Genomic DNA, 23,743 nt, shown 5'->3' with positions numbered 1-23,743 from the left:
GATAAAATTGTTTATATGAAAAATGGATGATCCCGATCATATACAATGCGCTGGTTTGAGATTCATACTTTCAGTCAAGGCATTATGAATCGGTTGAATAGCTAGGTGACTTTTGTCCTAGTTTACGGCTTGTGCGCAGCTAATACTCTATAGATGAAATAATAGATGTTACTCATCAATCTATTAAGCTATAATTCGGTTAGTTCTAGGCTAAGCAGATGTATGATATTTTCGATTTCTAGAGCATCAGCTAAGTATATCGATTAGATTTCTATTTTCGCGGCATCATTTTACGATGCTACCTGCGTACCTAGCTAGAGCTAGATGAGAAAAATGTTCACTTCCACCCAAATAGGTTGTGATGAGTTAGCTAGCAAGCCCGTGAGTACGCACGAAACATATCATGTAAACGAAGATTAGTATATACTTGATAAGGATCAGTAACGTTCAGCATAAGACTGAACGAAAGGTGGCGATGTAGCTAAGTTATAGATGCATAGTTGTAGATATATAGAGAAATGTTAGTGCTTAGATGCTTAGTAGGAATGAACTTAGATATTCACTCAAGAATATAGTGGGCCTCGGTACATGCAAGGTGACTGATCATGCAATTTCTTCAATTTATGTGCAAACACTAAACTTTAGCATCCATTGTCGTCACGCCTGCGTCACCCCATGTATTAAATACGATACTACGCTACATGAAATCATTTTGATCTTGGAAAAAATCAATCTATGTGTACTCGAATACATCGGTCGCTTTAACGTAATGGATTAAAACAAGAAATGACGGATCAGAACGTCTGAACGATGGAAACAGAGCAGTAAGCCCAAGTGGACTGAAAAAAAGAAAACGAATAGAAAATTTACTTACCATCATAACTGGCAGTTAGTTCGCACGCAAAAATAATGCCGTGATATTGTTCTGGCAGAGAAGTGATGTTACGTGGCTTCCTATAGCTAAAGAATGAGTAATACAATCGATTCCCATTAACAAATTAGTTATAAGATCAACGCTAGAGCTAAACGCGAAACTTTCTAACGGCGTAGGGATTAGTGAATGTTCGAAGAGCGTGAAGGCAATTCATGCTGAAGCTCTATGAGAGCATGCAAATAAAAAAGCTAGCTAAGGCGGAATTTAACGCTAGGTATATTAGGTAGACAAATTTAAGATACAATGTATATTAGTCTATAATATTCACCGGGAACGCACTGCAATGAATGGCAGGAACATTAAGAAGGCATCGTTACGTAATGTGTAGTAAATTATTTATTTCTATTATGTAAACGGGTTTAATCAGATTCTATTGAATATAAAGGCGCAACTACGCAACCTACAGGCTAGGGATTAGGCGATAGCCATAGGAAGCGGTTATGGTTTTGTTTTGTCTACCTATTCGGGACAAAACTACCATGATTTACACACTGTATACTAAATACGATGACGTTGCTTTGTAATCTACTATATTCGCAAGTAGATGTTGCCCTGGATAGGTGTATTGTAACCTCCCCCTATAACCCATTTTTGACTTCTGTATATATATACATATATATACATAGATTTTATAAAAAGATTTTATAAAATATTGGTGCGGGATTCGGGTGTAGATAGCGCTCTTCTTTTTAACTGTGTCTTTAACAAAAACTGATAGCTTAATGATGAATCAGTTTCTCTAGTATAAGGGTTTATTGAGTAAGTATATAAGTAAAATAAGTAATTTTTTAAGTAGAATAGCATAAACGCTAAGTAACGTATATTCGACGCAGGAACTTATATGATCTATTCACAAATGGCAAAAACCATCGATATTGTGGCATTCAGTGTTATGTTACAAATATTGTTTGTTATTTTTTCTATTTTTTTGTTATTGTATATTTCACCATATATAATACATTATCGGTATGATTAAAAAAAGGTTCGCAGTTCGGCGAGAGCCTCTGGCGTGAATTCACAATTTGGGTCTACCTTTTGCCAGATTTATACCACTACATAACCTAAACATGCGTCTGCAATGTGAATCGTGGGCTCTGTATTGTAGCAAACGCTGTTTATTTATATTGCAGTGCCAACACGGCTGAATGTGACTACGTAATGTTTTGACTACGGGAGTCGTTATTTTGTCAGGGTCTTTATAAGCCGAAGTCCGTACCCATCATCGTAAATAAATCCAAGATTTATTTACGATCGATTTTTATTAAGAATTCTTATCCATTCCAGGCTATAAGTGGCCCCTCTACGTCCTCTTCAAATCAAAATTTTTCAATGAAGAGATACACCCATTTTACAGCACTAAGGTGTCTCTGCGATGATTCGACACAGCGTTTCCCCAAACTTGATAGTTTTAACTATCTTCAGCTTTTAAAGAACAAACTCGGTCAAACTTACTATATAAAAACTACACATTTTTTCATTTGACTCTTGTCGGTGTTCGTTGGACATTTTTTGACTATATAATATATACAAAGCGTGACAAGTTCACATAATGCGTCCCATTTAATTATTAGTGCCTTCTTTCAAGAGGATAAGTGATATACCTCACAAATGAAAAAGCACTGCTATGGAGAAAAATAATATTTAAGGCGCTAAGGGATGGGGCTACAATTGGACCAGTGGGTTGCCTAGTTTTTCGCTCGAAACGATTTTGCGTTGGGTAACGAAGTTCTTTATTTCATGCTCATTGACCATCTGTTGTGAAATCTACTTCAAATGCAGGACTTTCTTGTTATCAAGGCTGGTAAATTGTTCTCTTATTGATAGAACATGCGACGGGAAATAACCGTGTTCATCAAAGATATCGTACCAGATTCCTTATAACTGCCGTCTCTGGCGGAATCATTTCCTTTCGAATGGCCTGCGAAACACAGCCAAAACGGCTCCAAGTTTAGATACGTCCAAATACATATCAATAGTTGTCGACTAAATCCTGATACAAGGGAAAGTACTTTTGTCGAAAACGCCATGTGTACGCTTAATGGACGGAACGATTTTTTGGTCACCATATCATAAACATGGGCATATGTTCGCGGCTCACTATATTCCGCCCGGGCTAATGATACAAGAAGCTGCTGTTACATAGCAGACGAACTATCCCGATCTAGTTTTTGACGCTCTTGCCGAATTTACGACGACGTTCGCCGTTGTGATAGCTGAACTGATGTTACCAGTGGATTTGTTTGCGAATTCAAGAGGCGAAAATTTACGTGACTTGCATGCGGAAAAGAACATTCGGAAAGTGAGTCGCTAAGCGAGACAGATCTTCAAGTTGGTTGACCGGAAGCGTCGCATTGCGCTTAAATAAACTAACAAAACGCCTAACAGTCTAATAAAGTTGGATCGGTGTAGTCATGTGATATAAAACCGATTTCGATACCTATCAATATCTAAAACCTACTCAGCGAACGCACTTGAATGTACCCATTTGAACCATGAAGTAGTTAATCTCTCATAGAACGGAACTGAACTGCTTTTGAAACACATCTACTCTAGCGCATGGCGTAAACAAAAGCGTTTTAATATCAAAGCAGTACGTCAAAATAACTAAGTATAATAATTGAGCCGCCAATTTTCGAACCGGGGTAAAAACTAACCTTACTATGCTTCTTATAACTTACTAAAGGTTATAGTACTGTGTCTGGATCTTGTATGGCACGTATTAGAACCTGGACCTTGGACTGGTACACAGATCGTGGTGCCGATAGTGTCGCTGATAAGAAGAATGTACCCTTATTGAAGCGAACAATACGTAGCAAAAGTATAATGTTATAAGGTGTACACGTTAAGAATAATCCGATATATCCATGACCCGATCAATCTGTTAACCTAAATTCAATATCTAATTCTGTATCGATGCTTACCCTACATGCTTTTGAAGGGACAGAGTATACGCATTAGGGCTAACAGATAAAGGAATGTCGTTATCTGAACTGAAAAAGCCCGCTGTGTTTGTAAGCCATTCTGAATTTAATTGCCACTATCAGTAAAACCGTTTGCAACAGGAAAATGCCGAGTTGTCGAAAATGTATTGACCGTTTTTCTAGCTCGGTGGCTTTGAAGCTACAAAGAAATTACGTGGGGACGGCATTGGTGTTATTTGAAAATTGGGGTTCACCAACAGTGAATGTGCTAAAACGCCTTTATGTATGCAGATTTAAGATAGAGAGATCCTTGGCGATGAGTGAAAGGTCGTAAAGATCTTATATTTTACGGTTTCATCACAGATCAAGCTAGCTGCTCAGACCCACTAAAAATGATGGGCTCATTATGGCCAAAAGCATTATGAGAAAGAGAAACGACTTAAAAATGGATTCTATCGTTTTCGTTCTGGAAATTTCGACGCGAACAATGCTTCTCGTCATGATCGACGAAGTACCGTAAAAGTTGGTAATATATATATATATATATTATAATATTACCAACTTTTACTGCTCTTGGTCGACCATGACGAGCAGCATTGTTAAGAAGTTAAGCAAGCAACGCGTAAGAAGCCACAATATTTCTAAGGAACAAAAAAGCACTGCCAAAGACCTCGTCACCGATTGAAGAGAGCTGGCTACGAAAGAAGTTCAATGTTTGCGTGCCATACGAATCAATGCAATTTGCCCAACCTCGTCTCCACCTAAAGAACTTATAGAAATATAACGAGATCGAGTCATTATTATCAATATATTCAGTTGTTAATCATGGGTGATAACGTATGACAGTAATGTGCAAATGGGGAAAATTTTTTTGTTTACGATCTGTGGCAAAGCCCAGGGTGACGCCACAGAAGGCGATGATACTATGTGTTTAATGTGGAAAGGAATCCTACAATATGAGTTGTTTTCATCTGGTAAAATGGTAGACTGGGACCTGCGTCAACAGCTAACAAGATCATTGTGAATCATTGAAAAAATTCGACGAGATCTAGTGAACAAAAAAATATCATCTTTCATGATAACAATACCAGACAAAGAAACCTTGGAAAGAAAATTTACCGTGTAGCAGAGATCTTGCGCTATCAGGTTATAATCTGTTTCAGGTTTTACGAACTTCCTTCATGGTATCAAGTTGGTTTTAATGGAGGCGGTGAAAGTCATTTGCTACTATTTTTCACTCAAAAACCTCAGAAGCTCTCCAGTATTAAGATAACGGTGTTGTCCAAAATGAAAAGGGTTATCAATAAAATGGCGCATATTCAATTAAGTAATAGTACTTTAAAAAACTCTTCCATTTCGGATTAAAAACGGTCAATACTTTTTTCGACAAGCTAACAGCGGCCTTGAACCAGTGCTGCACGAATGGCCGGTCGTCGCTGAGTGCGGTTACACTGGCATATTTCATAGTACTTCGATGAATATAATAGATTCGACAACACAGCATGCTTGCTTGTTTCTATAGAACGAGGGCAAACATGGATGTATGAATTCATTAATAAAGTATCGACTTAAAATGGGGATGGAGGGTTCCAGCTGTCCTGCCATGAAACCAGTTATCATTTAGACATTAAGATTTGCGAGCGTGCGAATGGTTGCAGTTTGTTACATAGCTTCTACGCATCGATAAAGGAAATAATTTTATAAATATTATGCAGAATTAAGTACTGGTAGATTTTGTAACATTCGCATACGCATACGCATCTATATAAGATGCGTATGCTTATAGGTGATTTTTTCAATATTATCATTTTTCATTGTTAGCGGGTAATATTGAGGGTATTTAATTGCAATTACTCAAACTATCATTATTACACATATTTTTCAAATAATATAACTAAAAAAATAATATTTACACCAGTAATATATTAGGGTTTGTGTTGATCAATAGGCTACTTCACACAAATTTGTAAGAATTTTAACCATTGCAACCTTGAACACCACAGGCCACTATAAGGCCATATTCGCTAGACGAAAGTGTAGTATCTTGGCTCGAAGAGAGTTGAATTAGGGTATTAAAATTGTCGAGCCTTTTCGTAAAAATTGTTTTTTACACGCCTAAGGTTTACGACGATATCGCTCACGGCACGCGATACATGCGGCGCCTTTCAGGACCTCTTTGGGTAGGTTTTAGAGCGGTGTTAAAGCACCGTACGCACTGACTGGGAGTTCGCATGGCAGGAGTCACAAGTACAGTGACTGGCTGCATGTCAGGAAATCGGGATAGCTCGGCTTTTAGCTGGTTTGTCTGCCGTAGTCCATCATAAAACTTAGTGTCATTTAAATTTTTTTGTGTCATTTTCGAAAAAAGAAAAACATAGCAGTAGATAACATGTTTAATCTTCTATCTTTTTGTGCTATTGAATGCCTCGTAAACGTATCCTTTGCAGGTGAAAAATGTTCCTTTCGTAGTAGCAATAGAGGTTATGCTAGGATCATCGTTGAGTATACTCTTGTCCTTTAGCACAATCGTTCAGTAACATTTGTACCATCAACAATATATGATCAAGGAAAGGAGTACCGAGGCATCCAGGTTTGTACAACCTCGGCGTTTGTATCATACGAGATCAGGCAGAACACTGTAGAGGTGTAGTCGCCGCCGGCGTCGCTTGTAAAACCGGCTAGTGAGGTGTAGCTTGCTTTCGACATCGTGTCCTTGATTCTGCCACTGTGCCAGACAAGACCAAACAGCCCCAGGACGAAATAGTAGTGGTATCGCTATTTCTGCCTCTGTTCCAAGAATATAGACGACGTTTAGGTATAAAAATGGTAAACCAGGACAATTTCCAGTAACCAACAATAGCCCCATCGTAACACAATGCTACCATGGGGCAAATCGAGTAAATATCTCTATTACTGCTCAAGTTTTTCTAATTATTCGCACTATTTCTTCCTTTGTATTCTTCGCACAAAGAACACTAATTGCATGTCGTAACGTGTATAATATACCGTTATAGGGGATATTAGACACGTAAATTATTCGGTATGTGCGGTGTGATCATTTTCGCTATATAATTGAAGCAAGCGCTTTTATCCAAATATTTCACTGTAACAAAACATTGATGTTGGCCTATTTTAGGTAGTGTCTACATTAAACTAATATTCGTATGGTTTTGTTGATGTATTTTATAAATATGGAATAATATTTCAAACTCAAAGGCGGGCATACTACGATAGGACTGCTCTAGGGTAAGTGTTTCGTAAGTTAAAAGATAAAACTATCTCCCTTTGGCCAAGGTTCTAATCAGAAACCACATAAATTAACACCAAAGGCCACATCCTAGGCGCAATCCAATTCCAAATATAACGCAACGAATTAGCATATCAGAACGAGCCAATCATGTGCAACCAGAAACAGCGGCGTCAGGTTTTGTCACTGAACGGAACCTAACATGTCTGGTATATCCTGCTGTATGCAATCGATTCCGGACGAATTTAACGAAGCAAGGTTTCGAGGGTGGCGCCCTGTTCCCTCTTGGATATCTCTCGATCTGTCGCTATTATAGACTAGACTAACAAGCGGGCTTTTCGAAGCTCCTCTTTCGCTGGCAACCGCCTCGATAATGAGATGTTGAGTTTTTATCCAGAGGCGACTCTAATTATCGAGATGACTCTCTGTGCATATTCTCGAGTATCGAGGACACCCTATGGTGAGTATTTACTAATGAGCTAGTGAATACAACTAGTATGGTACAATCGTACAAGCTATTTAACAAACGATACCAACATAAAAAAAACAAATGTCACATCATATGAAATACTTCACCTAGAAATTATCGATCAGTACACAACGATAAAGAAGGAAAGAAAGGAGGCCGAAAGCTGGCTTTGCCGCTGACATGTTAATGAGAAAGGTTTGCTACCTTAAAAGATGGCTGTAAGGTTCGAGGGTCTGAACAACGGAGTCGGTGGAATGTCAAGGCTGCGCTATTTCCCAAGCGGTCAACTTAGCATTTCTTATATTCTATGTTCGTGCGTCTCCTCCGAGACCCGTTCACACTCTTAAAGATTTTAACGACGGGTGTCTGCATCTTTCTGGCACCAAAGTTTTATTAGGAACATTACTACTGACTGTATCTTATTCAGCTTCAATGGGCGCCTCTCTAAACTTTGAATATGTGCTATATGGCACCTACTGAAATTTGCCATTTATGGCTTATTCTATTCGTTTCTTGTAAAGCCAGTACTTAATCGTTTGTCTCAAGTAAAAAGACGCCAAAGTAATGGCTGTAATTTCCAGATAGGGGTGACACCGTTGACAGCCCTTGGTGACAAGATGTCTGCCTATTAGATAGAGGCACATAGAGGAAGACCTAGATTCGAAATCACACGTAAGCACAGTTCGTTTCGCCGTGCTTGGATGTATAACGTCAATATTGGACATTAACAGAATATGTAGTTGTTAAAGATGGTCCCGTAATCGTATGATACACCCATAGAGTTGTCAAAAATATTTCGCATGGTATTATCTTCACGGTTTTTTTGTTTCAATCCATCTGTTCGGCAAGCATGGTTAAGTTTCTAGTTGAAAGAGACTAGGAATCATTGCTAAAAGTTTCTTTGTTATACAATCTGTTTCTGTATTATACAGCTACACAACAGGGAAAGTCTTTTGAACCTATCATAGACACCAATAGCGTTAATTGTATTCATGCAGCTTCCGTTTTAGTGTACCCTGTTTAAGCCCTTTTTCTAGTGACCCACGTAGTGACATTGCACATGGCAATAGGTAACTGTGGTAATAAAAACAAAAATGAATACTACTGCATTGGTAATATGCGTACGTTGTCATAATAATAACGTCTTTGTTCTAATTTGTAACGGCCAAATTATAAATAAGTAGAAACAATATAAAAACTAATCACCGATATAATTAATTGTTTTACTTGAATTTAATTTAATTGCCAAAATGGCGTCACTATAAATGGATATAAAACACGTTTTTGACTCGGTAATCGTTCTAGTTTATTTTTCATTTTTCCCAAATAGGAGTGAGCGGAAGAAAATATGCTTTCTAGATATGACAGACATGACCTATCAAGACAAGTACTGGAATAGCTGCAGCGTGCAATATATCACTATAATGGCGTGGGTTATCTCAGCCCTACCTAAACAAAGTACAACCAATGTAAAATTGAAATTAAGTTTTTCCTACTTGCCTGTCAAAGCAGTGACTTCGGACCGTATTCTGACTTTTCCAAACAGGGCTCACTAAAAAGCAGGACTCATACATAGTGTATAAATTATTACCTCCGCACAATCCAAACGCTTTGTTCCTCAAGACAATATAGAGTGCAGGAAGTACGGTGACGATTCTTATTTCGATTCGTACATTTTATGCCTCAGGTAGTTGGCCCTTGTCGTCTAGTATAATACCGTATAAATATTGAGCTATGTGAACTATCTTACTTATAGTGAAATTATAGTCTGTTAGAGGTGCTCACGAAAAAGTCAAAGGTGCTAGCTAGCCTTTACACACTGGATCCACTGCTTTAACACACGGCTGTCTGCCAATAATATCAAGCAAAATACGATTGTTATTATTTAAGCTGTTTGTAGCAGTCAATGGTTACCAGCGAAGCCGCGCGTACGGCGCGCTGGAAGTAGAACGTTCTTGGCCCACAAAATTCGCGTTATGGTAAGCTTGGCATTGGATGTCGTATAGTAAAATGGGTCTCTTGGATGCGAACATTCCTGCGTCAGTGTTTCCATATCGTTATGCTGTACGGTGAATTAAAATATTATTATTATTATTATTATCATAGATGAACATTGTGTAATTTACACATTGTATAAACTTTATCCAGACTTGTTGCATAGCTACGTGACATTCTCAGTAATTCCAGTAGTCGATCTTTTCAACCATCCCGATGATTTAGTCATCATTTGTTTGGCTTAGTCTGAACCTTCGATCCGTATAAAACAGATTTTAAATTTACAAAGATAGTTCCTGTAATGAACAGAATATCGGCCGAGCAGCCTATTTCTCCATAATAATTATTATTTAAGCTGACTGATTTTCTTCGATTTTAAGATGACAAGGCCATTTCTGAATAGCAGTATCGAAAAATCAAATGCCAAATAATACCTATGCCTTTATCTTACCCTTTCCTCTCTACCCCGATCAAGTTCAATTAAGTTGATCCAATTAATAGTTCTCAATTGAATTTTCCATTTTGAATCAGAATTGCTCACCTGTTTGTTATTATATCATATACGTGATGGTACTGAGCCAGGGCATATGTTCACAATTGCTCCTAGAATATGGCGTTGCCAGCCGTGCACCTAGTCTGCGAATCCGTTAATTTCTCGTTGAATTATCGATGATGCCAATTTGAATCGAGGCGGTCGAGGTTGTTCGTGATTAAAGCTGCCTAGCAGCGCTTGGCGTCTTGATCCAGATATACGCCAAAGTAATATTATGCAAAACAGACATCGTAGATACGCATAGTCTGTCGTCTGCTGCTGCTGCTGCTGCTACAAGGATTAAGTTGAGTGTATCTCTCTCGGTTGATATCACTCAGGCGAATGGCGCTGTTACATTTCACGTTTCAAGGTTCGAATCGTTGCGCGGGAAAACAACAGATCGACGAAACACGTGCCACGGATAGCATTGGAACACCGCACACAGTGAGATAGATACTTAATCAATACGGCGAAATTACACACGTCTGTGATGGCCAAGAAAGGGTTAATTTAAGGACTGTAGTTGTTCTAATAGGTGAAGAGTGACGATCGACAATTGACCAAAAGCAAAAATAAATTATTCTTGCAACGCACTTCTTTTTCTGTAATGAGTATAGGGATCGTATCTTCTTTTTCCACAGAGACGACCGAGTTATGCAGTGTCTATACGCTGTTAACTTCTTATCTAAAGTCGATTGATTAAAGTTACCGTTATATCAGCACTATATTCGTTTGAGCGAATTCAAACTGCAGATCCCAAATTAAGGCATACTTCAAGTGTCGAAGTAAATTCAAAGGAAAGAATTACATAAAACATAAATAAGTACTTGGCAGATAGCTAGATTACAGTTTTAGTTGATGCGCTTGAGCGCGGCCTTAATATTCGCATACAAGTTCGCAGTTTGTTTATAGGGACAAGTTAAGAAGCGCACAAAGTTTAAAATAAATGCGGAAGTATCAACCGCAATATAAACTTTTACGGAGAACTTAAGCACTGGTCACGTAGTAAACTTATTTTATATTGACCTATATACTGAACTTCACTCCGAACAGTGTTTTATAGTACCGTACTCCAACCTATAGTTCCAAGCAGATATGACCTTCCTTATTTTCGTCTGATAAACAAAAACTTATTGGCGTTCATCCCCTCTAACACCGCTCAGATGTATCAGAAAATGAAACATCGTTTTGCTGTTAATTGTAATGTAGCAATTCATGCTATCTCCGTTGCGGACGGCAACTTATAAATAAAAATTTTATATTTCACCTCACTTGAAAAGTTGCAAGCCTGTTTTGTTTTGTTGTTTGTTTTAAATTTTGGCAAAGACAGCGTACAAATATAATACGGGCGCAAAAAAATGTCCCCCGATAAAGCTTTCCGAATTATGTAGGCCATATGAGATATAGGGTAGGAGCTAGTGTTTAGCCCCTATATGTATCAGAACTTTTCTGTATAAAAACGGTTCCGCCGTTGAGCACTGTATGAAAGAATTGGCTCTAGGCATGAAAAGGTGTCTACGTCCAGATCGACGGCAATCGCCATGTGCTTTTCAGGTTTACCAGGCATACACGTTACTCGGTGCACCATCAAGGGGACAATACTACTTCCACCAATAATAACTTTTATAATATAATTATTTTATATAAAAAAAAAAATTTATAAATTTTAGGTAAAAATAATTGGCGGTTTGCTTTGGTATCGTTATCACCTCTTCTAGGGAACGCTAGCTGCAATAGAACGTTTAGTCCAGCAAACGCCTAGACGCCCAAAAACGTGCATCATGTACGATCGTCAGCACGTAATACGTCGACCAGGCTTCCACTTGTGTCATTCAACTAACCCTCCATTATACATTGGCGTACGAATGTTAGCGTTGTAGCATTTAATGCTCGCGAGCACTGAACACCTTTATAACGATCAGTATAACTGCTCTTACCTATTCGTGCGCCTATAGTCAGCGACAATTGTTACACACTACTACATTCGTTTGTACATGTTCGTACATATAGACATAGTCCTCGTTTTGTAGCTAATGCCGAACATTTATTGCAACCACATATGGGGCGTCTGCCGTGAGGCTGTCAGCAGCCCTTGACTGTAATTTTACTTACGTGTAACATTTGTGGTACTTTAGTACAAAGAGTGTACAAAGATGTATGCATAGTACATGCACACATCTGTATCGGCTAAGAATACGGCCATAATGCCCAGTTCCGTCGCCCGTTCACTGTGCATAATTAACACTCTCCCCAAAACACGTCTTCGTTGCTGTCACCAAAGGCCCCACAACATCCGTTATTGCTAATTCGGCCGCGGCCTGTGCGGTCTAGGCGAGGACAGCCGTTTTGTCGGGTATATCTTCTGATTAACTAATTACTCTCGATTCCTGTAATATTGTCCCTTTTTCCCATTCGCTAATTTCTTTTTTATTACATGTAGCGGGCAGCGTCGCTCCTCGAGACGTTAGCGGCCGACCAACCGATTCCAGCTCGCGCAACAACAGAACTGTTTGAATATATAAAACAAATGCATGCATGGTGCGTGTTATGGTCTATCCTAGCCATTCGGCGCCGTTATGCATATTGCCTGCTTTGCGGCTACCAGAAAACACTAACACTGATCGTGAGGACTGTAGTGACGACTAGCTAAAGCTGCCGGCGGTGATCGAGACCCTAATCGGATCTCGTCAGGAGAAAGGAAAGAGCTAGTGCCAACAACTCGCTTGCTACGGCTGCTGATTCCTTTGCTACTGCTGGGAACGCAGTGCTATGTAGATAATCAAATTAGTGTAGTATAAACTCGAAACAGGATTTGTCTGTGTATGGGTGCTTGCGGCCATGTTCTTCTAGCTTTTTGTTCTTTTTCTTATCGCTTACATTCCTATACATTTGTGCTACTTGTCATAGTCGCTATAATTATCGGAGAATAGTTCGGATTCTTCCAACTCGTATTTTCCTATCACGATCGTGCATTAGCAGTCGATGCACGGCGTATACATATTTATGCGTACAATAGTGCGGTACGAAAAGGCGTGGGGTGCTGAGAACGGAACTGGTGGATGGCCAATTGGTTCGGTGGTCAGCCCGAATATTTTCGTCGCCTAGAAAGCGAACATTGTAAAGCATATCGGATTGAGAAACTCCTTATTTCGATCTAGTACATTTCAATATTAGGTAATATGGTGTGGCCCGACTGGAAATCCATTGGCTCGGTTTTTTCTTAGCAGCCACTACGTAGTGAGAGAGTTTGTTCGTTTTACAAGATACAGGGTGTTTAGGAAGTTACGCAACGCTATAGGAGATCAAGTAGAATCTTGCGGCTATGAGAGTTATATTCATTTTCTCCTCGTTGTGAACATCTATTTAGATAGCGCAGCGAAAAAAAAAATCCAAGGATTTTCCCAAAAAAGGTGATGTAAAGAAAAAACAATTTTCGCTAACTTAATAGCGTTGTTGTTATACTTATGTAATGAATACGTAGCCACAGAGCATTCCAAAACTGCGTAATTCCTTGATGTATATATGCTAATCAATGGTATCAGTTATATTTTCTCGCAGTGCAGCTAAACTAGACCAGCATGGCAACGCGGTGGTGTCTCGTAGTACACGGCCCCAAAAAACTGCAATCTAGAATTAAAAATATACGCTAACTGATGAAGATCACTTCTGCACCACACTCGGAGCAGAGTATGATCAGGCGAGGTAGACTGTGAAATTTCTAATCGTTTGAATATCTTAACAAATCTAATTGCTCTATACCTATATGAGTTATGTTAGTGTAGTCTTTTCTAACAATTTACTAATTACGGTACCATGGTCACACTGAAATATCTGTTTTGCGAAATTAATAAGGACCTAGTGACCTATTTCCGAACCGCGAACAGTTGGAAAGCTACTTGGCATTGACTTGGTACTTCGGAATATCGTTATTCCACATCGTAGATGCAGTGTTATATCATCACTTGTTAACCATCCTGTACCACCAATTATCGACGGCTTCTACTCTATAGTAATTCAGGAAGCTGGAATATATATACTACTTTAATTATGATCACCCGTAAACGATCATTAATAGCCTCAAGCAAAAATCTGCCTTTCCCACAATTCTGACGGAATCCGATTCATTCCACAGACAATCCGATGACTAACATTCGGATGTTACTCGGGAACTTCGTCCCAGTACAGTGTCATAACTTACTTCTCGGCAGCCTTCGAATGAACTGGTGCTCAAGTCAAGCAAGAAACGCCACCGAAACCGTGCACGCCCCTCTTTGCGTGATACATAACACGTAGTTCTTTTCAGAGGTAACTTGTACGGACGATCAGCTAGCCTTGCCTTAATTGCAACTAGCTCTTGACGCTCTACGTATATACATATACGTATAGCCTGTGTCTCCGTTACAGCCGTCAAACGTTGCTCCAGGTGTCTATCTCCACACATCGCGCGTATCAGTCTCACTATGAAACGTAAACTCGCCACAGCATCGAAGCGACACCTGTAAATGTCACTATCGACCATTACATCCAAGATCATTCACCGAATAACGTCACAGTGAAATGCTGCCGTTGAAAGAGCTTGCGGGGGGATACATTGCCCTCTTTAGCCATCGAACAACAAGAGCACTTCGATAATCACTTCATTCGTTAGCAGTATTTCAGTGGTCGTGCGGCTTCATCGAGTATTTGCAGGACGCCAGCGAGAATTTCCTTAGGACACAGCGATATCTTTGCAATCTGTCAGTGGGTCGACCACAAGTGTGCAACTGGCATACGACTAACCAAGGCCAAATGCCCATAAAGAGCGGCAAGTCAGCTAAGCACGTAACGTAAAATAGAAAACCTTCAAACTCGTAAATAGCGAACTTTGGGGCAAAAGAACGTGAATGTATTTGAAACACTGCTTTATTTATCGTAGGGGCACTTTCACGTATACACATAAGGCACAGGCTACTTCTGCTTTGTATCTGAATTATTTCACTTTCTAACATTTCATTAAATGTATTCTTTAGTTTCATTTGTATTCAAAATCGCTTCAACTTTGTTAACAGTTAAAGTTATGTAACATGTAACAGTTATGTAAAGGAAGTTCTTTACAGCCATTCATAACTGAATGTTGATTGTGGTTATTTTTCCCCTCAGTTTGAAAATGGCAGTGTTTATGCTCGAACTCCGTCAATATGGCGTATAAAAGTGTTGTGACAGACCATCTACTGTTGAGCAGACATTACACCTGGATTAAAAGAAACTCATTCCGTTTTATCCAGCTGTATGATGTCAGCCGTCACTCGCTCAGAAAAACTCTCCTCATGTTACAGTGGGGTGTAAGCTGCATTTCTCACCGGCACTGCAACCTGTTTATAAACTTTATAAAAAACGAAGAGATGCCAAAGCGAATTTCACGACTTGCGTCACATAAAATGTTTCCCCACCGAAGTTAATGACTGCTCAGTTTCAATGTGAGACGCCAGAACTACAAAATAAATTCAGAAATCAGTATTCTATGCGTGCAGTGATCACTCCTCGTTTTATTGATTCTATAATCCTGTCAAAGGACTACAAAAGTATTTCAGGCTACTGCGGTCAGGATTTTTAGGCTAGGATGGTCCGTAACTTTTTAAATCTTTCATGAAATCACGATTGCTTTCGTCCCGTACTTCGTAGGCTTCGAGCAGGCGTGTCTATAAGGCACCAGTCTAATGCAATTTAAGTGCCTGTCTACCGTCAGCCAATTTAAATACATCAGTAGCTTCTCAATGAATTTACGGTTTCTTGTACAAAGAAACGTGTATAGAAACGGAGCAGTTGAGCCTCGGGTAACCCAAGTTCCACCCTCGATGCATGGTTCAGAACAACTAAAATTCTCCCCGCGACTACCTCGCATAGCCTTTTTATAGTAGTTTAAAACGGATTTTCTGAAAATAGCGATAGATTCATGGTACTAATAAATTAACAAGTAATCAGCAGACAAACAGGCGCTAAAGAGGCGTGTATTACCAGGGTGTTTGTTCTTCGGTTTACTGAATCCTACCGCTTTCTCTTTCCGATTTGTTTTTTCTTTTGTGTTTTTTTTACTTTTTTTTTTATAATTTGGGATGAACGTACAATTATAATATTTGTCAAACCCTTTTTATTGGAGTACAATAAAGCAAAAGTACTGCAACTGTTATGTTATAATCCCACAGACGTTTCAAGTATTTTGGCTTGCCGTTTGCTAAGTTAATGTTTGTACCTTTACATCGTTTACAAATGCTCTTTTTCTAGGCCAAAAAAAAACTTCGAATCCTGCATGGGTTCAGAAGCACTCGCTGAAGAGCTGGTCACTCAATTGTCTGTATGCGTTCTCAAATCAGTTTTTTTTTTCTTTTGTCGGCGCGGCCCTAGAATTTTGCGCCAATGCCGATCGTTTAAAGATTACCTAAGAAAGAGAGTCGACTTCTGGGATATAAAGCAATGAAACGTTTCATATTCGTTCATCATCCCGGCCGATCAATCTTAGACATACATTCCGTTACATACATATACATACTACAAAAGAATTGAAGTTTTAAAACATTTTTATTTGTTGCACCTAAACGACAATTGAATTCTGTGTAAGGCTAATAACAAAAATCAGCCGTTAGTCTTAGCCAGTGACCGGGTCCTCAATCCCGGACGTAAGTATAAACAGATTATAGATGTTACGTGAACTTTACGTAAGTTCACGTAACATTACTCAAAAAAAAAACCAGCAAATACATTGAATTGGCTTACCGCAGTCGACCATGATGATCTTGAGTGTAAGTGTTCACCAGTTCACCTATCATTACATTTCAGTCGACAAAGGTGATGTTTTTGGGCCTTCGAATAATCGACAAAAAATATGTTTCAAACTTGCCGCCCTTTATCGAAATACTCATTTCTAGCGTGGCGCTTCATAGCGTTCAGCTATCGCGTTTCGTTAGCAGACGCAGTTAACTTTTTTTTTTTTCATTTTACAACCGCTACATTAGTCTCTTAATTTTCTCTTTGGAAACTTCGTTACGCAGCCTTGATTTCGTGAGCCTTTCCGACCGGATCTTCGTTCAATTTGAGTGCGAGCTTAATAAACCGTTTCGCACCGCCTTTAGAGTCACGTTTGTTTGATGCGAACTCCTCATTAGCTGCTTTAGGTCATTATTCTTACTCATATGATGATATTAAAAGTGAAATCCTGCCCAACGTACTCGTTTCGTAAATATGATTTCGTTGCAGGGACTTAGGCATAAAGCAAATGTGTATGCGGTACAAATAGAATTTCCTGCTCATTTTTAAATGTTTTTCACCAATAAATGTGTTCTATTAACAGCTAGAGATACACACATGTATCTAGGCCCGTAATCCTGAGGTCGCCTTAAAATAGCGCTCGTACAATAGCATATGTTATTTAGGGAAACACGGTTAACGGAGGTCATCCGCTAATTTCCGTGTTGTTACACAAATGTGATGAGCAAGCAAAGTCTAGAAATTGATTATATTTGATTATGAGTAGCCAATTGGGCACTCGGTGATGATATCAAGTCACTATATTCTATATGGTAGATGCAATACGATGTAGTGTAGTACCTAGCACAAAGTCGAATTTAGCCATGTTTTTTTCAATATGTTCGCGTATTTTCGGTCAAGCCGTACTGCTCATACTCACCGTCAAATAGAAGCATAACTATACGTAGTATCTATTCATATAAGTATACGGCAGCACTGTCACGCTCATGCGGGGCCCATACAGGGTCAACAAATGGTGCTACACGAATGGCAGTACAGTTACCGCTGACCAAGGAATAATGTCGGATTTCAGAGACCTGGAGGCGCAGGTTGCAGTCGTGGATGATTGGTTGCCTTTGGTGTCAAAGTGTAGAAGAGCGAAAGTTCTTTCTCTCGCTCGCTCCACCGTATTAAGTTTGCGTTTCCCAGATGGGAGTCGGCCGACAAAGGAAAAGTCCTCGTACGCGTTCTACTTCTGACACGGCCCTTTCCACAGCTAGCATGCTTCTGTCTTTAGCCGTACTGAGATCTGCAGGGAGCATCATGCTGAAGCGACAGGAAGGCGAAGCCTTTGCATAATAATAGCTCAATTGCCTATCGATCGCAGTAGGGAGAGCGTGATTCGCGATACGGGTCGCTCGTTAACAAAACTGTAGCTGTAGTGGTGGATCCGTTCACTCTGGCAAAGCTGATGCCCGCGTACCACCATTGACCTTGACTGGCGTTGGAGTGTTGTTTATCCCTACCTAGCTGGGCATGTGCTGTAGGGAACGGGGCAGCGGCTCACAAAAGGAACGACCAGCGGTTGTTTGCTGCAATGGCAGCAAGCGACAAGATGATAGGGGCATCTCTGCAATTCGTTGACTAACAGTAAGTTCGTTCAATTGGCGGTGGCTTAATCAGCACCTCCCTAGGTATACGTAGCCGTTACGACGGTAGTAGGAAAACTCGGAACCAGGAGAACAGAACTGGCTGCAAGAAAAAAATCCATTTCTCCTGCCATTTTGCATAGCGCACCGATGATGGACGGGGACCGATGGCTCGCAAATTTCAAAAACGATTTCGTTTCCAACTTGCGCTGTATGTACTCAGTGGAGGGGATAACGAACATGGTCCTGCTGCTGAACGTCCTATAATCAAGTTACACCTTGGTCAGGCTAAGGAAGCTCTTGTGCACTCGTTCGTTATGAGTCGTTTGGCCCACACTCGCCGTGTTTGCGGGTCCAAGGTGCCGTAGTAACATCTAAGAAATTCATGTTTTTCTCCTTCACTTTGTTTTGTTTCCTACAATTCACTGGCCTGATTCGGTCGAACGAAGTAGCGTATGGCTCTGCAGACCTTAAACCTCCGGCCTTTGGACACCATTTGCCCTAGCGAACATCTTTCCTTTTTCATTATTTTTTCTAACGCATTCGCTTTCACGAAACATCTCCAAAGCTTCCAGCTATCCGATCCTATTCCCACCTTGACATCATCATTCGGTTTCTGCTCTTTTTAACTGAGCATTCATCCCTAGCCTGGGGTGAGGGCAACCGAGTTGTTTGTCAGCCACTGTATAAACATCTTCAGCGCCACCTTCTGCTGCTATCGTGTTAAGGTTAGCTCTTCTTTGTACAGAGTGGCTCGGACGTTCACCGTGAGAAGGCATAATAACGTCCTTTAATTAATTAAGTGATCTCCATCAGGCATCTCCCGCCTTGCACCTTCATCTGGTTGAGGAGCATATTACGCCTCTTTTTTTCGCCTTTCCGTGCCCATCCCACGTTGAGCTTCACGCCATTACGGCAATCCAATCGCTTTGGTCTATTCAGCCTAAGTAAGTATGACTGTGGCATTGATACTTTCTCAGATAGTCGGGCCCTCTCAATTAGACTTGGGACAACTAGAACTGGAAAATCTATTTCCTGCCATATTTTTTGCATATTTGCTCTGCTCAACTTTTGTTAACCTATGCATATAGGCACACACGTTTATTCAATGACAGTTCAATTACACTGCTCCGCTTTTTGTTTTACCTGAGCTATGAAAGTAACTGCTCTTAACGTAAAGCCTCTTCATGCAAACGGCCTAGGGTGGAGTGTCGGGTAGGATACGCGTCTTTTTTTTACCCGTAGCACCTGAGGGGTTGTGTATGAAACACTTCGATAGTAGTTTGCACTGCCGGCCGAAGGCCAAATTTGTTTTATTTGAGCGATTATTAATAATAATTGGTTCGACTCACCATCTGATCGCGACGTAACTCGTCAATGAGTCATTAACTTTGAATATTCTTTAAACGAAACCCACTGCTTGACGCCTATGCTACATCGAATAACGTTTGTTTTCAGCTTGTTGGGAAAAGCGATATTGATTACTAACTTCGCGACACAAATAGGGTATCATAAAAATGCAATTTCTCTTCAAGTAGGCTAGAAAAAACATGGTGCAACTTAAGTTTGTTAATGTTAAAGTTCAGTAATAAGCATTATTTTTGTGATGTTGTCAGCCATTGCCTGTAACACATCTAATACAGTACATTTAGTTTACAAAAACACGCCTAGACAATAGACCTCGTCATTGTACCTAAAAATCAACAATTTGACCACCTGTCAACAAGCTGATTACCTTCAACACATCTGAATACCAATTGCAGAATGTCGCAAAAAGCATCGGATGGTGTTATCTTTATCCTCTCTCGTATACTTCTAACGACGCCATTTTATCTTAGTGAAGCGAAGCTAAATGTTTGGGATGAAAACCACCAATCATGAATAGTACCGACATCATTCATCATAATTTACTGCGCACTCCAGCCATCGCATATGCGGACCCTCATGCGGATCTGATTGATACAGCCGCCCACGTGAGCCGGCCAACAGCGTTGCCTCTGGCTTAGCTGCCATTGATAAAACCGGCAGAAGCCTTGCGTTGCATCAAAATTCACCATTTGCTTTGATGTGGAAATAAGAAAGAAACGCAGAGCAAACCGTAGTCATCAGGTCGGTCTGAAAAGCCACTTCGAATTTTATTGAACGAAATTGCAAGGGGCTGAAGCACAGCACAGACTGAGCGCAGCGCCCTCGGCAATGGCCCGCCAATTTAGTTGCGTTATCTCGTTCTTCGTTTGATTCAGTGCGGGTATGAAAATAACGGAAAACACACGTATCGTACGGAAGGGGCTCGCTCAGATATCATGAACAATTAGTAGATACACACATTCGCACAGAAACACTGGCCCATGGCCAACTCGCGCATACGCATACGAATTTTAGTAATAAAAATTCATATTTGATAGCGCGTAGTGCGCTAAAGGGAGTACTGGTTGCCTGCGTACATCTTAATTCCTTCCAGCCTTAACCCGACTCATGCATGTGTGCAGATATATATATGTACATAGTGCAGGTGTACACTTACCGCGTTTCTATATTTGTGACACAGGTGAAATCTTACGTCATACGAAAAAACCACATACAATCGCAGAGTACGCCTAGCACATTCGCATATCCATACTGACAAATTCATTTGCGATCGAAGTAACAGCGAAGCCACCATACGTAACGTTGTTATCGTCGTGGTTTGATTGACAGACGCCGATAAGAGCCTGGTACAATGGCTATTCTTTGAACGTAGTGGGGGAAAGGAGGGGGTAGTGAGATAATTGAAGTTTTCAGGCATCTAGATTACAAACCAACGCGTTTTTTCATATCTCTGATGACAAGAGAATTAATCTTTTCTTGCATACATAGGTCGCGAGCGTAGGCTTTTGAAGTGAGAGGCAAACTGTGCCATTGTAGCTATCTAAGTCTTATAGAGCAGAACTGAATAAAGTACTGCGCTTATATATATATATACACGCTTTTTGGCCAGCCGTTTTGTAATCGTATCTGCTGATTCGCACAGACGAGGAGTGGAAACAGTATTGTGAATCTTAGACTTATCGTTGTATATATCGATCCAATCAAAAACGTGCTTACTTTTCCCCTCATGATGAACGTTTGTTTCGGGTCCTTCTGTACAGCACACGCCGAATATCTATAGCTGTCTTACGGTGTGTCACAAATCATGCACACTGGGTGCAGGATATGAACTGGTAGCGCTGCTGGTTGTCCTTAGTCAAGACACGGTTAGATTCGTATGTAGAACACAATACTGGCCCTGCGTTCGAGCTCACTCTGTGCTCATTTTGGTTTGTTGTATTTTGGGATAATCATCCTAGTGAAGATATGGTTGGGAGGTTTTTAGATACAGCAGTTAGGACCGGTCGATCTAAGGCCTCTAGGACCAAGCATTTGAGCCACATTCGGAAAATATTTGTAGCTATTAAATGAATTAAACAAGAGGTCGATATGGAGTTTTCAAAAGCAGATGTCTCAACCATCCTGTTCAAACTGAGATTCTGCCTGATAAATATTGACTTCACAAAAATTCTATTACTAAAACTTTAATTGTCGAAATTATTCTCGTGCATTTGTGTATATTGTTTCAGAATAATCTAAATATAACTTTTAGTCTTACTTATATATAAAATATTTCTTGTGCATAATTTTATTTTTCCCAAAATTGCTATTTTTTATAATGTACTTTTTGTAGAAAGAAATGCCCAAGTAGGAAAAAATCAAGAGGACCGTATCATTGACGTTAATTAGGTCGACATGGGTCAAACAAAATGTAACGATTAGCGTTGCGAATTTCTTTATTATTTAATAAGTGTTTAGTTAAACACTTATATAAACAATATTACAAACAACTTAAATAAATACAATAAAAATAGGTGATAGTCAGTATTTTCGCCTACAACAGCTATTATTATATATTAACAGGCCTATATGACAATGGTTGTAGGGTAAGTAGTTGTAGTTGTAGTTGTATGAATCAAGCATAATAGTAAGATAATTTTACAGGCCGTGACTCCTAAATAGGAATAAGGGGATTCAGGTTTAAATAAAAGATTCGTTGATGAACAGGACATACATATTTAAAAAGTTCTATGCATTTCAATTGAGTATTCCTTTGTTGGAACATGCGTATGCGTTGCTCTTCAGATAGCCAGCGCAAAACTTACTCGCTATCAGAATCGAACACGCGCACAAACAATTACCTATTAGGCCTGGATAGAGTAAAGCCGGCATTTTCCAAGCGAGCCGTCAACCTTTATACGATGATTCGCGAACGCTCATTGTATACCTTTACAAGCGTCCTGGAAAAATGGCAAAAGCAGATCTGCCATTCTTTTCAGTCTCAGCTACGATTGATAGTGAATGAAAACTAACAAACAAACAAATAAAATTAAAAAAAAATCATGATTCATCGCAGCTTACGGGCTCCATCACTTCATATACAGAATGCAAGAATACAACAAATCTAGTAAGGCCTACATTTGTAAGATTTTTTACAAATCTTTCAAAAAGCTAAATTTCAAATGACCATTACAACCAGTACACCCCGATTATATGGGTTAACCAGTTCGTAAATTCAAATACCCGAAAAGCTAGCTTCTTACAGCTACACAATTACATATACTTTTATATTCCTTGTATATCTACCTCATGATGACCACAGGCTATATATATATCTGTTGCGAACAAATGTATTTTCAAATGAAATTACTGATGGTAAAACGCGAAATGGTTGTGTTAACTTCTTTGCAATAGGACTCCCGCAACACCATCCTATTAGTTTTCTGTTACATCTGCGTTGACATTGAAAACGTTCCCCGTTCAAGATTTAGATGTTTCTATAGAAAAGTCAATATGTAGCATACTAACCATGCACAACCTTTTCGACTAGGATCACGTATGAGCCTTGATGGAGCAGCAAGGTTAGCCATCGCTCGGAAATATTGGAGATAATCGATTTTGATCTGATAGCAGAGATATGAAATATAGGTTCAAAGCGTGATCTATATCTTAGATAACGAGGTACATTGTCGTTTTTAAAAGGTCAGCCAGGGCTGACAAAGCTTAGGTTTCAATTATCGGTGACGAAACGACGTTCCTTGGCTCAGTCTTTGAGCTGACCGACCGAACCTGAAGTGTAAATCATTGGCTCCTCTCGAAACGATCGGAAAGTCTCGTGGTGCTATTCTCTTTTTCTCCTGTGGCAATATTTCTACCCCAAGGTTAGACGACTGTGGGCTTCTTTAAAGAGGTGTAAAAGCTAGTAACGT

General features: G+C 39.7%; 1 long non-coding RNA gene across 15 annotated transcripts in view; it reads right to left on the bottom strand.

The window, feature by feature from the left end:
• LOC111267898 (uncharacterized) overlaps positions 1-21,142 on the bottom strand; it is a 54,491-nt gene extending 33,349 nt beyond the window's left edge. Inside the window, exons 1-2 of one of the 15 annotated variants that reach the window (XR_015314016.1) lie at positions 2,802-5,523; positions 875-960 (exon numbers count right to left, since the gene is read on the bottom strand). This is a non-coding gene — a long non-coding RNA (uncharacterized LOC111267898). Of the gene's footprint in view, positions 1-874; positions 961-2,801; positions 5,524-8,454; positions 9,819-10,107; positions 10,942-20,991 lie in introns of those variants that run through there. The other 14 variants (XR_002684905.2, XR_002684910.2, XR_015314014.1 and 11 more) reach the window with 14 other exon arrangements.
• Between the last annotated feature and the right edge of the window lie 2,601 nt (positions 21,143-23,743).

The sequence above is a fragment of the Varroa jacobsoni genome, unplaced genomic scaffold (assembly GCF_002532875.2).
Source record: "Varroa jacobsoni isolate VJ856 unplaced genomic scaffold, vjacob_1.0 scaffold_129, whole genome shotgun sequence".
NCBI lineage: Eukaryota > Metazoa > Arthropoda > Arachnida > Mesostigmata > Varroidae > Varroa > Varroa jacobsoni.
Note: the sequence above shows the minus strand (reverse complement) of the source record. Positions and strands in the feature narration are given on the sequence as shown.